General features: G+C 45.2%; 1 protein-coding gene across 2 annotated transcripts in view; it reads left to right on the top strand.

The window, feature by feature from the left end:
* The window catches only part of RABGAP1 (RAB GTPase activating protein 1), an 855,191-nt gene that overhangs the window by 112,742 nt on the left and 723,824 nt on the right, over positions 1-18,625 (top strand). The gene's annotated exons all lie outside the window — the stretch shown is intronic.

Here is an 18,625-nt window from a genome sequence, read left to right as displayed (position 1 = left end):
TGTAAAGACCCTGAAAATAGAGGTTATCACTGGATGTTTACATCCTGTTTAACTATGAATAGCTTGAGGACTATCTCTGGAGTTGTTTCACTGAATGGATCCCATCACTGTGCTAATGAAATATCTGCTGAGAATATATATTTGTAATCTATTTTGCTTTAAAGGAGTAGCCAGTGTTTCTTTAAAATGGAGTAGCAAATGTGTTGCTTTTGCCTCTTGGATCACTTGAAAGTGAGCTGTTTTTTATGGCTAATCATCTAAGATAAAGATCTTCATAGTTAGAAGGTGAACTGATACCAACATACGCCATGAGAAATAATTTACAGTTTGTTTGAGAATTGATCTCATTGTCGATGGGTTGTGAAAGCATTACTGAAATCCAGGACTGCGATTTGATATAATACGCTGTTCTACAACATGTTATCTTGAATACATTCATAAGCACTAGAATATATTCAGCTATCCTCCTAATCTTAAAACTATATGCAGTTGAGGCATCTTTACAAAAAGTGTTTTCCAGTGTGTTCTCTCAGCAACCCTGATGGAGAAACAGTAAGTTCTCTGGAAGTCAAAAATGTTCCTTTTTGCGAGACCTGAAGACACTGTTTATAGTTGTTCATCGTGAGAAACTGTCCCTGTATTTAGTGATATACCATTCTAGAAAACTCATGGGGTTTCTTCAACTCTATTGCGCATACAATACAGCCAGTTTGGTATTAATTACCTGAATAAATAGATATTTGTAGACTTGAATCTAAATAGTACTAAAAAAGACACAATCCATTTTCTTGTGATAATAAGCATAAATGCAGAAAAATAATCAATATTTTCAGATATTTGAATGGTGGAAAGGTGTGCAGTATGAAATATGATCATAGAAAGCCTAATTCCATAGCGTCCCATCTTTAATAGAAGAGAAATGTTGAGCCAAATTCTTTCACCAAACTGCAAGATGCTTAGCACCAGCAGATCATTATCAAATTTTTCTAATTAAAAACCTTGGACTTTTCTTTTAAATGTACTAGTTTTCTACACAGCATAATAATAACTTCATGCACTTTCTTCTGAAGAGCCTTACATTCTCCTCCCTAAAGTTGTTGTTGTAATGACCCATGTTTCTATGGTAAAACTTATCAGTCATTATGTATTGAAAGCTATAAACTTATACCTTGAAGCAACAAAAACTTCTAGTCTTGCGGAGCATGCGTTTGCCACTTCTTGTTTTCTTAGTACAGGCTAAACCCATCATTGTCCGGTAACTAGTCTTGTGTTCCACAAAAGAAAAAAGCAACATTGGGCATATTCCAGAGACTTGTCACTATCACAAACATTTGTGGGGCAACAAGGTGGGGTACTTGGCATGCTTTTGCAAGCATTATTCTGTAGCTTCTTCAAGAAAAGAGAAGGCTTTCTTCCAGAAGGTTCCACACAGTTGGTTTGCTTGAAGCCTGGTTGGACATGCACGGTATTCTTCTCTCTTGTTGTGTGACGTTTTGAACATGGACTCTAAATAAATTGAGATGAAGGTAACCGGATGATGGCCTGAAAGGAAAATTTCCTTTATTGTGATTCTCGTACCCTTATTCCTTGCTCTTTCGCTTGCGCAACATCTGCCCTCAGCACATGCTATGTTACAACCTGGCATACTGACCAGCACAGAGGGGAAGACAAAGTAGGGCACAAGAAAGAGGGCATGGGCAGCAAGCTAACTTGCTAGGGGCATTGGCAGCACAACGGGCAGCAGAGGGCAGGAGAGTGGGGCATGGGCAAGAACAAGGGCAGTGGAGGGCAGGGGAGAGGCAGGTAGGGGCTGCAAACTGGCCGGACAGGGCATGCGTCGGGGGGAGGGGGGGATGGCAACACAGCAGAAGGCAGGAGTAAGAGAGCCAGGGCATCTACACAGACAATAGAGGGTGGAGTAGAGGATAGGACAGGGGCAGCAAACGTACCGGGCAGATGGCAGTGGCAACACAATAGAACCCAGGGCAGGAAGGAGGGGCAGGCGCATGCACACAGACCACGCACAACATTGGGGGGGGGGAGCAAGCTGACCTGGTAAAACAGGCGGAAGTGGATATATAACTCCAAAAATACCTCCTGAGAACGCGCACACATATATTCCGGCTCTATAGGGTGTGGAAATGTAATTAAGGCAACATCGCAACAACAGAATGTGTTTCAGCTGGCAGCCCATTTTTTGTCAACCTGTGAAGCGACATTTTCAAACTTATTAAATATTTTATAATGAATGAACATTAACGAAATCCTCCGTCACTGACTTATCTTAAAGTGACTTTAAAGGTCAAATACGTCATAATGACATTAACATTCTGAAAGTTGCATCTGCTGAAATTAGTAAATCAAAATTTTGCCTAGCAATTTTAAAACTGCTCCGATACATCACACCCTGAATGGTTAACTTGCAAGGCTAATTCAATCAGTGGCCTTTAAGGCAACACCTGCTATGTTTGCATTATAAATGTGTGCAAAACACATTTACTCTCGATGCTCTGTTGCATAAACCAACCCATTTTAAATAGGTATGTTCCTGTGTCACTATTTCAGTGGCAGTGAAAAACATTTGCTTGCAGCAACCTGTGCAGCGTGAACACATTTTGTAATCACCGACTAAATGTCTCTGTTGTGCCACAGTGGTGGAGGATTTTGTTCATGTTCATTAATTGAAAAGTACTAAATACGTTGAAAAATGGCGCTTCACAGGTTGAGTCGCTGGTTGACAAAGTCTGGGCTGCCATCCGAAACATATTCTGCTGTTCCGATATTGCCTGAATTGAAATTACAATTTCCACATCCTAGACTGCCGGACTATATCTATAATCTGTATATTTGTTTGATGTTTCCTTGTTTTTGTACATTTTGTTGTTCAAATGATTGAAGTGCTTACGACAGTAAGGGCTTTGATCTATCTCACACCCCTCTCCCACTCCCTCCTCCCACTTGCTCCTACTGACCATGTAAAGGGGACGACACTGGAATAATGGCTGCCTCGCCAGGAATGGCCTTCTGTCGACCCCTTCTTACATCCTCCAGACATGGCTGAGGCAGCTTCTTCCTGCAGTTTGTTCTTGGGTCCATGCACACCACAACTTCGCCTTGCTTTGTTGTATTTTTGCATTGTTAATGTTTACATTTGTTCGCAATTCGCCATGTGCCTTTCGTTTCTGTCTCACTCTCTCCTACCCCTTCACTGTCTTGGCCTCTCCACTCTTCCTCTATTTCTGTCTCACTCTCTCCTGCCCCTTCACTGTCTTGGCCTCTCCACTCTTCCTTTGTTTCTGTCTCACTCTCTCCTGCCCCTTCACTGTCTTGGCCTCTCCACTCTTACTCTGTTTCTGTCTCACTCTCTCCTGCCCCTTCCCTGTCTTGGCCTCTCCACTCTTCCTCTGTTTCCGTCTCACTCTCTCCTGCCCCTTCACTGTCTTGGCCTCTCCACTCTTCCTCTATTTCTGTTTCACTCTCTCCTGCCCCCTTCACTGTCTTGGCCTCTCCACTCTTCCTCAGTTTCCGCCTCACTCTCTCCTGCCCCTTCACTGTCTTGGCCTCTCCACTCTTCCTCAGTTTCCGCCTCACTCTCTCCTGCCCCTTCACTGTCTTGGCCTCTCCACTCTTCCTCTATATCTGTCTCACTCTCTCCTACCCCTTCACTGTCTTGGCCTCTCCACTCTTCCTCTATTTCTGTTTCTCTCTCTCCTGCCCCTTCACTGTCTTGGCCTCTCCACTCTTCCTCTATTTCTGTCTCACTCTCTCCTGCCCCTTCACTGTCTTGGCCTCTCCACTCTTCCTCTATTTCTGTCTCTCTCCCTCCTGCCCCTTCCCTGTCTTGGCCTCTCCACTCTTCCTTTGTTTCCGTCTCACTCTCTCCTGCCCCTTCACTGTCTTGGCCTCTCCACTCTTCCTCTATTTCTGTCTCACTCTCTCCTGCCCCTTCACTGTCTTGGCCTCTCCACTCTTTCTCTGTTTCCGTCTCACTCTCTCCTGCCCCTTCACTGTCTTGGCCTCTCCACTCTTCCTCTATTTCTGTCTCACTCTCTCCTGCCCCTTCACTGTCTTGGCCTCTCCACTCTTCCTCTATTTCTGTCTCACTCTCTCCTGCCCCTTCACTGTCTTGGCCTCTCCACTCTTCCTCTGTTTCCATCTCACTCTCTCCTGCCCCTTCACTGTCTTGGCCTCTCCACTCTTCCTCTATTTCTGTTTCTCTCTCTCCTGCCCCTTCACTGTCTTGCTTCTGTTTATTGTATTTGCACAAATCTAATATCTTGGTCTATTCCTTTTCAATAATCAGGCATTTTTGTTTATTATGTTTTTATGTTTTTGATGGGTTTATTTATAGGCACTTTCTATCTATCTATCGCCCTCACTCTATCTATCTATCGCCCTCACTCTATCTATCTATCGCACTCACTCAGCACCACCACTCAGGGGCACCACAGCATCAATCTGTGCAACCATTCAACAACTGGTTCAAATATGTTCTCTCAATGTCTCAAACTTTATTACAAATGTCACAAAAAGATGTTAATATTTCACTTCTGTTCTTGGATTTTCATCACAATAAAATACACTTAACACAATCTTCACAAAAGTGATTTACAAAAGTTTAAGCTATTGCTATTATACATTACAATAACTTTTATTTAAGTATTAATTATTAAAAAAAATTAAAAGCCATTGTTATTTGTAATAGCAATACATCTAAGTCACGTAAATACAACACATATTGCATTACAAATGCTATAGGTGTCACATTTGCGAAAGTTATAACTATTGGCATTGTAAATGACAAAGCTATTAATTTAGCTATTTTCAAAACCAACACAGAAATAAAAAAATTGTCATTTACAATACCAATAGCTCAAAATTTCCTAATGTGAGACCTATTGCATTGCAAATGCTTGTTTTATTTTAACCCCTTGCCTGCGGGGCTAATTCCCCCACTGTGCTGGGGGCCTGGGGGCGCGCCCTGCGCCCCAGTGCTCATGACGAGCTCAGCTCGTCATGAGCCACGGTGGCCGTGTGCTTATGAGGAGCTCAGCTCGTCACGGCCACACCCGTTTCTTCAGAACGCTCAGCACAGTGGGGGAATTAGCCCCGCGTGCGAGCGTTGCTGCTGTTATGACGAGCTTAGCTCGTCATAAGCACACGGCCACCGTGGCTCATGACTAGCTGAGCTCGTCATGAGCATGGGAGGGGTTAATAACTTTTAAGAAGAATGTGGCGTCCTCTCTAGGGACAGTGTGCTTTCTTTTGCCTTTATTTTTGAATAAACTTGCATGCTAACCGCAGCGCCCGCTTTAGGGAGACCACGCTCCATTAAACAAATGTTTTTCATTTTTTTTTTTACTTTACTGTCGAGCGCGGCGCTTGCTTCTCTTCTTTCCTTTTTTTAAAACATTTTTTTACTTTAATGGTGAGCGCTGCACCTGCTTGACGGACACGGTGCTCTGCAATACAATAGGTCTCGCTTTTGGAGAAGTTTGACCTATTAGTATTGTAAATGACAATGCCTTTTAGTATTATAAAAGACATTGCCAATTACCATGCCAAAAGCTCAAAATCTCGCAGTTGTGAGACCTATTGCATTGTAAATGCTTGTTTTAGGAACCCAGTAGTTAAATGGCACACAGGCTATGCTCCAGATACATTTCTCTCCTTTTTTTTTTTTTTTAACTTAGCAGAGCATATATCATGTTGTCCTACTCACTGATGTCCCTTGTGGGGCCCATGTCTTTTCCCTAAAATATATCTATGCTTTCAATGTTTGCATTGAATTTGCTCAAGCTAAGCCAGCTACACATGGGTTATTGTACATCTCTGTAAATAGCTCACTCTAAGGTATCTATCTAAACCTTGTCCAAAATATTACCACAGCGTTACCTAGGTCCAGGAATCTTGACCTCGGTCACTGGCCCGCTCTCTCCCCAGCAGCTCTGCGACAATCACTCCGCCGCTGAGCCCCTGCCTCCTCCTAGGAAGGGTTTGAGGTCGCTGTCCGCCCCGCGTATGCCCGCTGTCAACTCTGCCTTTGTGCTGGCACCTAACTTGGTAATTCACTGGCAATTGGCTGTGCTCCCATTGTGATCGTTATAGTCTCATTATTGTTTTTTTGCCCGTTTTGTATTGTGCTCCCATTTGTATTGTGTCCCCACTTACTTCTGATTGCTTGGTTCCCGTTTTCTTTTCCCGCTTCCCTCCTTCCGCTGCTGCTGCCCCTGCGGCCTCCCCTCCCCCCTCACCCCCCCCCGTCCACGCACGTTTCCGCCTCCCAGAATCTTCCCTCCCCTACTTAATGGCAGCTGCTGTTCGGTTGCGCCGCTGGCGCGCCAAAGGCAAGCCCGTCTGCGACCAGTGCCAGGAACCCTGGACCTCCGACCATCCATCGCTACGACACCCAACACCCTCCTCGCCCTCAACCCCGGAAGACTCGGAGACTGCCAACAGGCCTCACCTAACAAGACCCACGGCCAGTTCTCCTGCACCCACTGCCGCCAGACCTTCACCACTACCCCGGCAACCAGCACCTCTACCAGCACCGCCGACGCCAGCAAATGTACACAAGCACGCCATGAAAATCTGGAATCTACTCTACTCCCTCTGCCCGACATCGCCTTCCTCATGGAGACGTTGACCAACACCTCCGCCCCCGACATCAAGATCCAGATACAAGATCCAGATACAAGATCCAGATACAAGATCCAGATACAAGATCCAGATACAAGATCCAGATACAAGATCCAGATACAAGATCCAGATACAAGATCCAGATACAAGATCCAGATACAAGATCCAGATACAAGATCCAGATACAAGACCACCTCAACCACCCGGGAGGGGCCTCGTTATCGCCCACAAGAGCACCCTCCACCTCACCTCCTCCAGCGAAATCTTCCCCCTCCGTCGAACACCTGCACTTCCAAATCCAGACCACCCCCAACACCACACTCCGAGGAACCCTCCTCTACAGACCTCCTGGTCCCCGGACACCCTTTGCCATCGCAGACTTCATCACTCCGCACGTCATCGCTTCAAAAAACTACATACTCATTGGAGACCTGAACTTCCACCTCGACAACCCAAGCGACCCAACTCCACCACCCTTCGTGACAATCACGCCAACATTGGACTCAAACAACTCTTCGCCACACTGACCCATAGAGCCAGACACACCCTCGACCCCATCTTCGCTACAGAAAACAACGTCCGCTTCAACCACACAACGCAACCACCATGGACCGACCACCACTGCGTACAATTCGCCGTTGACAAACCCAAGGCACCCAAACCAGCCCCACGCAACTTAACTCCACCCTCACCCGAGACAACCACACCTGGACATCCGACGCAAACATCGCAGCCAGAGAACTCCACACGTGGATCTCCAACTGCGCAGATAAGCTCCCCCCGCTGCGCAACCCTGACAAACAGCGACCCAGCACTGTCCTCATTCCCCAATTATGGAATAGGCTGCCATGTCATCTTTGCGCCGAAAAAGCCCTCCTGCCATTTAGGAAGAAACTGAAGACTCTCCTCTTCACCGATGCTTGAGGTTACACTCACCAGGGGGGACTGTGGCTTCTCTTCTCACAGCGCTTAGAGACCTGCCGATCTTAGGCGCTCTACAAGTTACAATTAACATAACAAAGCTGCCAGGTACACCACCTGTCAGAAAAGGATACTCTTGGTGCGGCCCCCTCAGGAACAGATGACCTTACCCCAGCTCCCACCAACCAAGGTCAGAGACTTTTTAGAATAGATTATCTCTGCACTTAGTTTGGGGGAAAGGGGATGTGGAAAACAAAACAAGAGAGACACGCTTCTAAACTCTGGCTCCTTCTTCTGGACTACAATGGAGCTCTGAAAAATATAACACTACATTAATCTCCCTACAACTGTGAACATCCTCATTTTTCTGTCACTGTTACTCTCTACTGCTATTCTTACCTATTTGGTTGTAGAAGCTAGCAACTCCCTGAACTGTTTTGTTTGATTGGCAAGTGTAATATCTAAATCACCGGAAGAACCACTGTCACAATGTGTATTATACAAACAAGAGAAAAGTCACTGTGCAGGTGGTTTCTCTAAAGAATCTTTTTCCTACTGATAGTTAAAAAGTCTTTTGGCAAGACTCAATGCAGTTCTCTGGCTCAATAGCAGTTTTCAAACAATTCTTGTCATGAAAGTCTCAGCAGCTCTCGTGAATTCCAGATGCCAAAAAGGGGTAACGACGAGTTCAATATCACTCGAGAACTCCAAGCGTCTGAATCACAGCGAGCCCACAAGGAAAATAACTGAACACGCTTACTTGAAATTTCTGGGCTCTTCTCTTGACTGAAGACGCCTGTGAATTCTGAGACCTTCAAGCCCACGAAGACTGGAAGACAGAAATGCTTCACCTTGCTCTCAGACTCGCAAATGCTGAGGAAAAAAGAATTACGTAATTGGTATAAGGCTTCCATGATCTCTCTTCAGGGCCAAAGTTCTTCCAATCAATCAGATAGTACAACTTGCCTTTTCTATAAGTAGAGTCTAAAATGTTATGTACTTCAAACTCTTCACCTGAATCTATCTGGATTGGCTTTGGTTTAGAACTAGACCTTAGATTAGGTGGACATTTCTTTAGCAGAGAAATGTGGAAAGTGGGATGGACCTTAAGAGATGAGGGTAGATGAATCTTGACTGTTACTGGATTCAGCATCTTTTCTACCTTTAAAAGGACCGATGAATCTGGGCCGAAACTTTGTTAGTTTTTAAAGATTTTTTGTCGATAGCCAAACCTGGTCTCCAGGCTTATAAACTGTTTCTTTTCTTCTCTTTTTATCTGCATGTTTCTTATAAGATTCTTTAGCCTTAGCCAAATTGACTTTAACTCGTGCCAAAGATTCCTAGATTTCAGACACAAACTCCTCAACTGCTGGCACCGGAACTTCCTCTTTTTCAAAAATCAAACTAGGGAGTCTCCCATAATTTACATAAAAAGGAGAGTTCCCAGTTGAGGAATGAGTTGCGGTATTATACGCAAACTCTGCAGCCCCGACTAATTATGCCCATTCTGATTTTTAGTCTAAAAGATATAGTCTAAGGTATTGCTCTAGCTCTTGATTTACCCTCTGTCTGGCCATCAGTTTCTGGGTGATAACTGGTGGAGAAACGATTTTTGTGTGAAAGATCTCCAAAAATGTGAAACAAATTGTGTGCCTCTGTCTGAAATTAAAACCTTGGGCATTCCATGCAATCTCACAATGTGCTGAGAGAAGAGTTGAGCCAAATGTGGAGCGTTGGGAGTCTTTTTAAGTGGGACAAAAAGCGCCATTTTAGAAAAGACGTCCACAAACACCAAAATGATTGTATACCCTTGACTGGGAGGCAAATCTACAATGAGATCCATTGATACTGTGTGCCAAGGGTGAGGTGGGATTGGGAGTGGCATCAATTTCCCTTGTGGAGAACTTCGATCAGTTTTTCCTCAAGTGGTAACAAATTGTCGTATCTGCGGTTTCATATTTGGCCACCAAAAATTCCTCTGCACCAACTCTGTAGTTTTATGGATTCCTTTATGCCCAGCAAGAAAATTGTCATGACAAGCCTCCAAGGCCTTTTCTTGAAGTTCTTGGGTAGGGAGGTATAAACGATTACTTTGATAAGGAAGACCATCCTTAATTTCCCTGCCTTCAACCTTTTGAGCCCATTTTTCAATTTCTTGAACGGTCAGGGTCTGTTGAATCTTGTCCGCCATTTCTGAAGTGTTGGTGACTAGAATGATCTTTTCTTCAGATTTTACAGAGTTGGAATCATTTCTGGATAAGGCATCCGCTTGAACGTTACTCTTTCCTGGTCTAAAAATAATCACAAAGTCAAAATCAGCAAAGAATAAAGACCATCTCCATTGTCTTTCTGTTAAAGTGCGGGCTAATTTTAAGAATTGCAAATTCCTACGATTGGTAAACATAGTAACCTTGTGCTTAGCACCCATCAAATAATGTCTCCATTCCACAAATGCACTTTTAACAGCTAATAATTCTTTGTCTGCAATGGAATAGTTACATTCTGGAGGATTCAATTTTCTGGAGTAGTAAGCCACTGGATGTAATTGGCCAGTAGAGGAGTGTCGTTGGGATAAAATTCCTCCTATTGCTACATCTGAGGCGTCTGCTTCAACAAAAAATGGTTCTTCAGTTCTTGGATGTAGCAAAACTGGAGCTTGGGTGAATGATTTCTTTAAACACTTGAAGGCTTCTTCAGCTTCAGCCCCCCAAACAAATTTGACTCCTTTTTTCAACAATCGAGTGATAGGAGTTACCTTCTTAGAGAAATCTGGAATGAATCTCCGATAAAAATTTGAGAATCCCCAAAAACTTTGGATCTCCTTCACTGATGTTGGAGATGGCCAATCTTGCACTGCCTTAACTTTAGTTGAGTCCATACTCACTCCCTCCAGAGATAAGATGAACCCTAAGAACTCCACTCGACTTACATGAAAGGCGCACTTCTCCAATTTAACATAGAGATGATTCTCCAGAAGCTTGGTTAAAATTGCTCTCACGTGCCGAGTGTGCTCCTCGACATTTTTTGAGAAAATTAATTGTGGTCAATATAAACGACAGCGACACGGTCCAAAAATTCTCCCAGGACGTCATTCACAAAGTCCTGAAAGGCAGCGGGAGCGTTGCAAAGCCCATATGGCATTACCTGGTATTCGAATAATCCATAACGAGTGCGAAACGCCGTTTTCCACTCATCTCCAGGCGCCACCCTGATCAAATGATATGCTCCCCGCAAATCCAACTTGGTATAGATTTTCGCGTCTTTAACTTGATCCAGTAATACTGAAATCAAGGGGAGAGGATATTGGTTCTTGACAGTCACCAAATTCAAAGCCCTGTAGTCGATGCAAGCGCGAAGATCTCCATTCTTTTTTGGAATAAAAAAAAAAAACAGGGGAAGAAACTGGGGACTGGGAGGGTCGAATGAATCCGTTGGCTAAATGCTGGTCCAAATATTCCTTCAAATATCGGTTTTCAGCCTCGGTGAGGGCATAGATTCGACTGCAGGGCAAGACTGCACCGGGCTCTATCTCAATCTTGCAGTCATATGGACAATGTGGTGGTAATTTTTCGCTTCCTTCTTATCAAAAACTGCAGATAAATCTTGATACTTCACAGGAATTTCCTGGGTTTCCATACAGCAAATTTGGGCAGGACAATGATGAACTAATTGTCGTGCTGGAGTGTCTTCTAAGACTCTATCTAGATTACCAAAACAATTCTCTCTACAATAAGAGGAACTTATTACTATAGTTCTCTTGCTCCAATTAATACATGGATTGTGTTCTGTCAACCAAGGAAGGCCAAGAATTAACTGGAATTGCGGAGCATCAATTAAATTGAAGGTGATAAACTCCGAATGTTCTCCTAATCCAGTCAACAGAACTAATTCCGTTTCATGAGTAATCGGACCGGACGATAAATTGGTCCCATCCACTGCCCGTACCACTTCCAAAACTTCCTTCTCAACAAATCGCAAACCTATTTGCCTAGCGTATTTAATGTCGCAGAAGTTTCCAGTTGCCCCTGAATCTATCATGACAGAAACTTCTTTGATTTCCTTATCTCGAAACTTTACAGAAAAAATAGCTATTAGGTGAGGGGCTGCTGACTCTAAAGTGTTCATGATTTGTTGTTGATTTGGAGCGGACTTTCCGGATGCTTCCACCCGTGCAACTCCTTCTACGGGCGAAGCCGATCTTTTACCTGTTGCAAGGTCTTAGGCTTCCTGGGACACTCCTTGACAAAATGTCCAGACAATCCACAATACAGACACCACCGAGAACTTCTGCGTCTCTCCTTCCCCTCTTTTGATAAGGGTCCTCTAATATCCTATTTGCATAGGCTCTTCAGTAGACGCTCCTTCAGAACTCTTGGGACCTTCCGATTTTACTGAATCAAATCGGGGAGGCGGAGGACGAATATCTCTCCTTTTCTCATGTCGACGTTCACTTAATCGATGATCCAATTGCAACACTAAATCGATAAGTTCTGAAACTTCAGTAGGCCTCTGAGAAATTTGAGCGAGCGCATCTTTTAATTCATCCCGCAGACCTCTATAAAATATGGCGGCTCTTTTCTCCTCTGGCCAATTTGTTTCCACAACCAACTTGTTGAAATTTGCTAGATACCCAACTAGATCTCGATTTCTGTTTCAAATCTAGCAGTTCATTGTCCGTTGCCTGAGAAGCTAAACGTTGATCAAAGATTCGAGCAAACTCCACCTTGAAGTTTTCATAATTAAACAATATTGGATCATTTTTGGTGACCAGAGGAGACATTGACCACGCTGCAGCATCACTGGTCAGATATGACAAAATGAAAGCCACTTTTGCTTGATCTTCTGTGAAGATCACAGGCCGACACAAAAAATGCAAAGAGCACTGAGTTAAAAAAATGTGGGCCTTAAGAGGGTCTCCACCATATCTTTCAGGAGAGGCTAATAGGATAATGGGCAAAATGGCATGAATTACCTGAGTGGATATGTCAAAAGGGGAGGGGTGAAGTGTAGGTCATGAAGCTCCTTTAAAGGTGGATCCTGTAGCTACCAAATCATCTAACCTTTGGCGAGTCTGAATTGATTCCTGACTGGATCTCCTAATTTTCTCCCTCAGAGCCTTATTCTCTTCTAAGGTATTATTTAATTGCTCTTGCATGCTATTTAAAACATTTGTTAGAGCCTTTAAATCTAAGCCTTCCGCCATACTGCTCGGGAGGGGGCCTGTAACCTCAATTAAGAGGTTGGCACTTCAATCTATTAGAAAAGGATACTCTTGGTGCAGCCCCCTCAGGAACAGATGACCTTACCCCAGCTCCCACCAACCAAGGTCAGAGACTTTTCAGAATAGATTATCTCTGCACTTAGTTTGGGGGAAAGGGGAAGTGGAACACAAAACAAGAGAGACACGCTTCTAAACTCTGACTCCTTCTTCTGGACTTCAATGGAGCTCTGAAAAATAAAACACTACATTAATCTCCCTACAACTGTGAACATCCTCAATTCTCTATCACTGTTACTCTCTACTGCTATTCTTACCTATTTGGTTGTAGAAGCTAGCAACTCCCTGAACTGTTTTGTTTGATTGGCAAGTGTAATATCTAATTCACCGGAAGAACCACTGTCACAATGTGTATTACACAAACAAGAGAAAAGTCACTGTGCAGGTGGTTTCTCCAAAGAATCTTTTTCCTACTGATAGTTGAAAAGTCTTTTGGCAAGACTCAATACAGTTCTCTGGCTCAATAGCAGTTCTCAAACAGTTCTTGTCATGAAAGTCTCAGCAGCTCTCGTGAATTCCAGATGCCAAAAAGGGGTAACAACGAGTTCAATATCACTCGAGAACTCCAAGCGTCTGAATCACAGCGAGCCCACAAGGAAAATAACTGAACACGCTTACTTGACATTTCTGGGCTCTTCTCTTGACTGAAGAAGCCCGTGAATTCTGAGACCTTCACGCCCACGAAGACTGGAAGACAGAAATGCTTCACCTTGCTCTCAGACTCGCAAATGCTGAGGAAAAAAGAATTACGTAATTGGTATATTTATTTGAAATAACACTCGAAGTCTCAATGCTTACTTTCCTTTAAATTAAGCAAGCGCCAACTAAACTGAAGATGTTCCGAGCGGTAATGCTCAAGAAACAACAAATTAATTCTCTGAAGATATTCGGCAACTCCTGTCAGGCTGAATTTTCAGTTGAAGTGCGCAGCACGCTAGTCGCGCATGCGCATTGCCCAGACAAGGCTCGCGAGGAACAACTAGACCGCGTCCCAGTGCAGGAAGTGGAAGCGGTCATAGGTTCCTTTAACATGGTGGAACGCTGCAGTTCTAGCAGAATGGTTCGGAGGGAGGTTTTCCGACATGGATCTCGTCATCTAAAACGCGGAACCTTGGCCACCGGGTAAATCACAGAGGCCGGTAGAAATCCACATGAAATCAGGTGAGGGTTCCTGACACCACCGCTCGCCAAAAATCCAGGCGCACCTGCAGACGCCTGGAGAAGAACTGGAGACACACCAAAACAACCGAAAACTACTCCACCTACAAAGACGCCATGACTCACTACCACAACGAAATCAGAACCACCAAGAGGAACTTCATCCACAACAAAAACTTCACCAACACCACTAACTTCAAGGAACTCTTAAGTGTCATTCAGGAATTCACCAACCAAAGCCGCAGACATCACCCCGTCCCAAGAGCTCTGCAACTAGCTTGGAACATACTTCCACCTCAAGATCAAAAAACTCTACGACAACTTTGTCGCCCATCCTCCAAACGCCACAACCACCCCATGCCCCCATAGGACACCAGCCAACCCACCTTCTCCAACTGGACACCGAACATGACCGAAGACACCTCAACCATGAAAGGCATCCACTCGGGGGGGGGGAGGGGGGGGGCACCAACCCCTGCCCTCCTCACCACAGAGCTCACTGCCAGTGGGAGCACCAAGAACCCTGCTGACCTTGGCTTGAGAGCCCTTACTTCCGCCGGGACAAGGTGGCCTGGAGGCCCCTGGCAGCCCGGGACCAGACGAGCGCTGCAGCACCAGGAGAACCTTCCCTTCCCCTGTAGGGCTATTGGGGAAGTTGCGGAGAATAGAGGCGGTTGAGGCGCTGAAGCCAGCGGTCCTAGAACCTTGACCTCGGCTGCCAGGTCGGCCGCTGCAGCATTACGGTGATCCGTCCGCTTTAGTGCGGCAGAGCGGTTCCAGATTGGGACTAGCTCGAAAAGTGAGACCTACCCAGACTGGGACACTCTGAGAGGCTAGTTGGAGGCACGGCAGCCGTGGACAGCCAGAGTCTGGGCAAGCCTGGGGACACCCGATGATAGCTCCCTCTTCCTCAGTAACCTGTTAGGGGTGCTCCGATGTTCTGCTCATTCGCCAGGACCTTCGCAATGCAGTGGAAAGGATCACAGAGACGGAAACGCAGATCTAAACGGTGGAAGACACAGTAGCCTTTCTTAAAAAAAAAAAAAAAAAGTCTCCACCCTGGAATCTCAAAAAGGCCTGGCCATGCGAGTGGAAGATGCGGGGGCGAGGTTGCAGAATTAATCTCCACTTCGCGGGGCTTACCCAAGGCTGCGAATGGAACAACATGGAGAAATTCCTCGCTAAATGGCTTCTGGACTGGCACCACCTTATTCCATGTCACAATGCTTCATAATTGAACGTGCTCACCGGGCCATACTTCAAAACCCCTCACCTGGAGATAGGCCTCTGCCTATCATTGCCAGAATCCTCAATTATAATGACAGACACAATCCTGCAATAAGCCTGACTGAAGGGTTTATCCATCTCTGCCTCACACCACAAATTGATCTTTCTGGACTATACAAAGCTGGTCCAGCAATGCCAACAGTCCTTCATGGAAGCAAAAGCCTGTCTATGTACCCTTAAGATCCAATACGCCCTGCTGTACCCAGCTCGCCTGAGAACGTCCTATCATTCACCGTCCTTTTTCTTCGAAACTCCGGAGGAGGTGTTCGCATGAACAGATGAGACCGTTACGAAACCACATACCCCACCAAGAATGGACTCTGATTTTTTCATCTGTTGACGCGCGGTATAAATCATCCAATTTCAAAGACAAACTGAGGCATAGGTTACTGTCAAAACGCAGATCTAAGACCCGCAGTAAATCCCATGTGCGGTCAGTGGGAGCAGACCCCTTCATAAACGATTTTCCAGGGGCCACAGATAGAAAAAGATGTAGTGTTGGAAGCGGCAAAGAACTCACGGGCTACTCCCTTTCTGAAAAATCCCTTAAGTAAATGGACTTTCTCATGTCTAAGCCAAGTTTTTTGGGGATCCATTGGCTGGGGTTCTCGCCCACAACTCGTTGGGGATGGGGCTATCACCTCGCCGCGAGAGATGCTTCAACTGTTAGGAGGTATTTGGTGGGGGATATTGGGCAATTTTGTGTTTTTTAGTGCCCATGTCTCCGTTCATGACAGAGGCCCTAGGGAGGGGACTCCGCATAGTCAGCTGGAATGTGAGGTGCAGATAAAACGGGGTGCCATACTCAGTCAGGCCAAATAATACAAAACTGATGTCCTTCTGTTACCGGAGTCTCATCTATTAGGCACTAAGGGGCCATGTTGCTCCCGTTTTGGTTATGCTCGGGTCTGCCACTCTGGGTTCACTAGTGGCTCTCGAGAGGTGGCGGTTCTAATCGATCGCAGAGTTCCGTTTACACACACCAGGTCATGGCAGGACCCCCAGGAGAGGTACACAATAGCGTCAGGCACATTATACGGGGAACCAATCATTCAGGGTAGTGTGTACGCCCCCGCCTCTTGCCTGGACTTTTGTAAAACACCTGATGACAGTCTGGGTTGAGATTTCCTGTGGACTGACGGTGGTTGGGGGAGACTGGATTTATGTAATATGCCCCGTCCGAGACGACTGGCATATGGCTGGTGTTAGATCTGGGGATCTTTTATTGGCAGAGGTAGGTACCTTTGTCCAAATAGGGACCCTTCCTTCTAGTCGGGTTAAGGGGCTACACTTCTGAAATAATCCCTGCTCACCCCCTTGGTAGCTTTGCACGAGCTGACAGGCTTTTCTCAGAGGCAGTGTGTAAAGCATTTGTGAACACATACAGTAATACAGTGAAAACACTGCAAATGGACAACACACCTGTTTAGAAAAATAAGTAATCTTTACTAGACTTAACACAAGACCAAACAACAAAAAATCCACAATACTGTAATCAAAAATAGACTTTAAACCGGTAGGAAATAGCTTAGTTTAATGTAGATGGTAAATGCAACACTTTATTCTCAAAGTACCTTAGATGCGTCATGCAAAACAAACCAGAGGGACGCAGGGAAGTTGATGCGTAGTTCCTTACACTTGGGGGAGTGGATGCGTCTGTTCCGGACTGCTGTGCAGGGGAGTTGTGGCTCGCTTCCTTACTGTGTGGGGAGTTGATGCGTTGTTTCTTACTGCAGCATGGTGACGATGTGACATGATGGACCCCGATGTGATGCGACATTCCGGTGCGGTAAGTCAAAATTACGTCTTCGATGCGACAACGTTGATGCGATGCGTGCACACCCGACGGCCGTCCTGTGAACTCTGTAACTTCTGAGCCGTGATAGGCCCTGCGACACGCTTTTACTGTGATGCAATGGCGACCTCTACGGCTGCGACACGCTTCTCCGGGGATGCAACACGCTTCGTTGATGATGCGACGGCGAACAGCTGCAGCGGCACGCTTCGGCGATGCAACTGCTGCGGCGGTGACACGCTTCTCGTTGCATCGAGCTCCCAGCAACACGCAGTCTTCTCAGTGGGCCCAAACAGTAGGCACCTCTCTGCAGGTAGAATTCCATGCAAGGAAGACCTCCTATGTGGGAGTTAAATGTTGTCCTTTCAGACTCATGGGCTCTCCGTTTGAGCCAGTCTATAAGGCCTCCTTATAACACCTCCCCTGGAAGGCAGCTATCCTTATGTCTATAACATCTGCACACAGGGTTAGCTACGTACAGGCTCTCTGTTCCCTTGGACCTTATACAGTGTTCAACAGTAATAGAGTTGTATTGCGGACTCATCCTGAATTCCTCCCAAAAGTAGCTTCACATTTTTATGTAAACCAAACCATTACCTTACCAGTGTTCTTTCAGAACCCCTCTTCCCTGGCAGAAAGGACCCTCCATACTCTTGACATGAGAAGAGTCTTGACATTTTACCTATCCAAAACTAAGCTATCCATACGTTAGTTTTTTAATTATGGCCCACTATATAAAGGCCTGGCCACATCAAACAATCTCTATGTAGCTGGATAGTTTTGTGCATTCTGGTTTGCTACCAGAAAGCAAATAAAACTTTTTCTAGTAACCCGAAAACCCATTCAACCATGGGTAAAGGAGCTACTACTGTGTTACTGAGAATTAGTCCATTTTCCAAGATTTGCACAGCATCTAACTAGAGATATCTTCACACCTTAATGAGACACTACTTTCTTGATTCAGCAACTAGGTCAGATTCACAAGTAGGGCAGAAGTTTTTAAGTTACCTTTTTCCCCCCTTTCACACCAAGGGATTGCTAATCTGTTCTGTGCCTATGATTATCAGTTGAGATCCTCTGAAGGAGATGAAATGGTTTCTCACCTATAATCCTAGTTCTCCTTGGGAGGAATCTCCCTTGAAATCCATAAGCAACACCTCCCCCACACTGAACGGGGTAAAGATCATTGATGTTGTGTATGTAATTATATCCCTTACTGGATTATTTTAAAAAAAAAAGTACAAACAAAAGAGCCAACTGCTTCCTACAGGACAGTATGGCATACTGAAGGGCTTGGAGCCCTTAAAGTTGCAGTGTCGTTTTGTAGTGTAGCTCCTATTTTCCCAATAGGCTCTGCGCATTGGAATAGTACCTACAGCAGTAAAGGCCTAGGCCAGACGTTAACTAGGTCTACTACTGTCGAAACTAGACTTAATTTTTGGGTTTGCCAGCTAAGCTCAGAGTTCGCTAGAAACTTTCTCGAATGTTCAAGGAAGGATTAACTCCCCTGATTAGACAAGAAGGGATTTAGTTTCTGACAACCATAG

The sequence above is a fragment of the Lissotriton helveticus genome, chromosome 5_1 (assembly GCF_964261635.1).
Source record: "Lissotriton helveticus chromosome 5_1, aLisHel1.1, whole genome shotgun sequence".
Classification (NCBI taxonomy): domain Eukaryota; kingdom Metazoa; phylum Chordata; class Amphibia; order Caudata; family Salamandridae; genus Lissotriton; species Lissotriton helveticus.
Note: the sequence above shows the minus strand (reverse complement) of the source record. Positions and strands in the feature narration are given on the sequence as shown.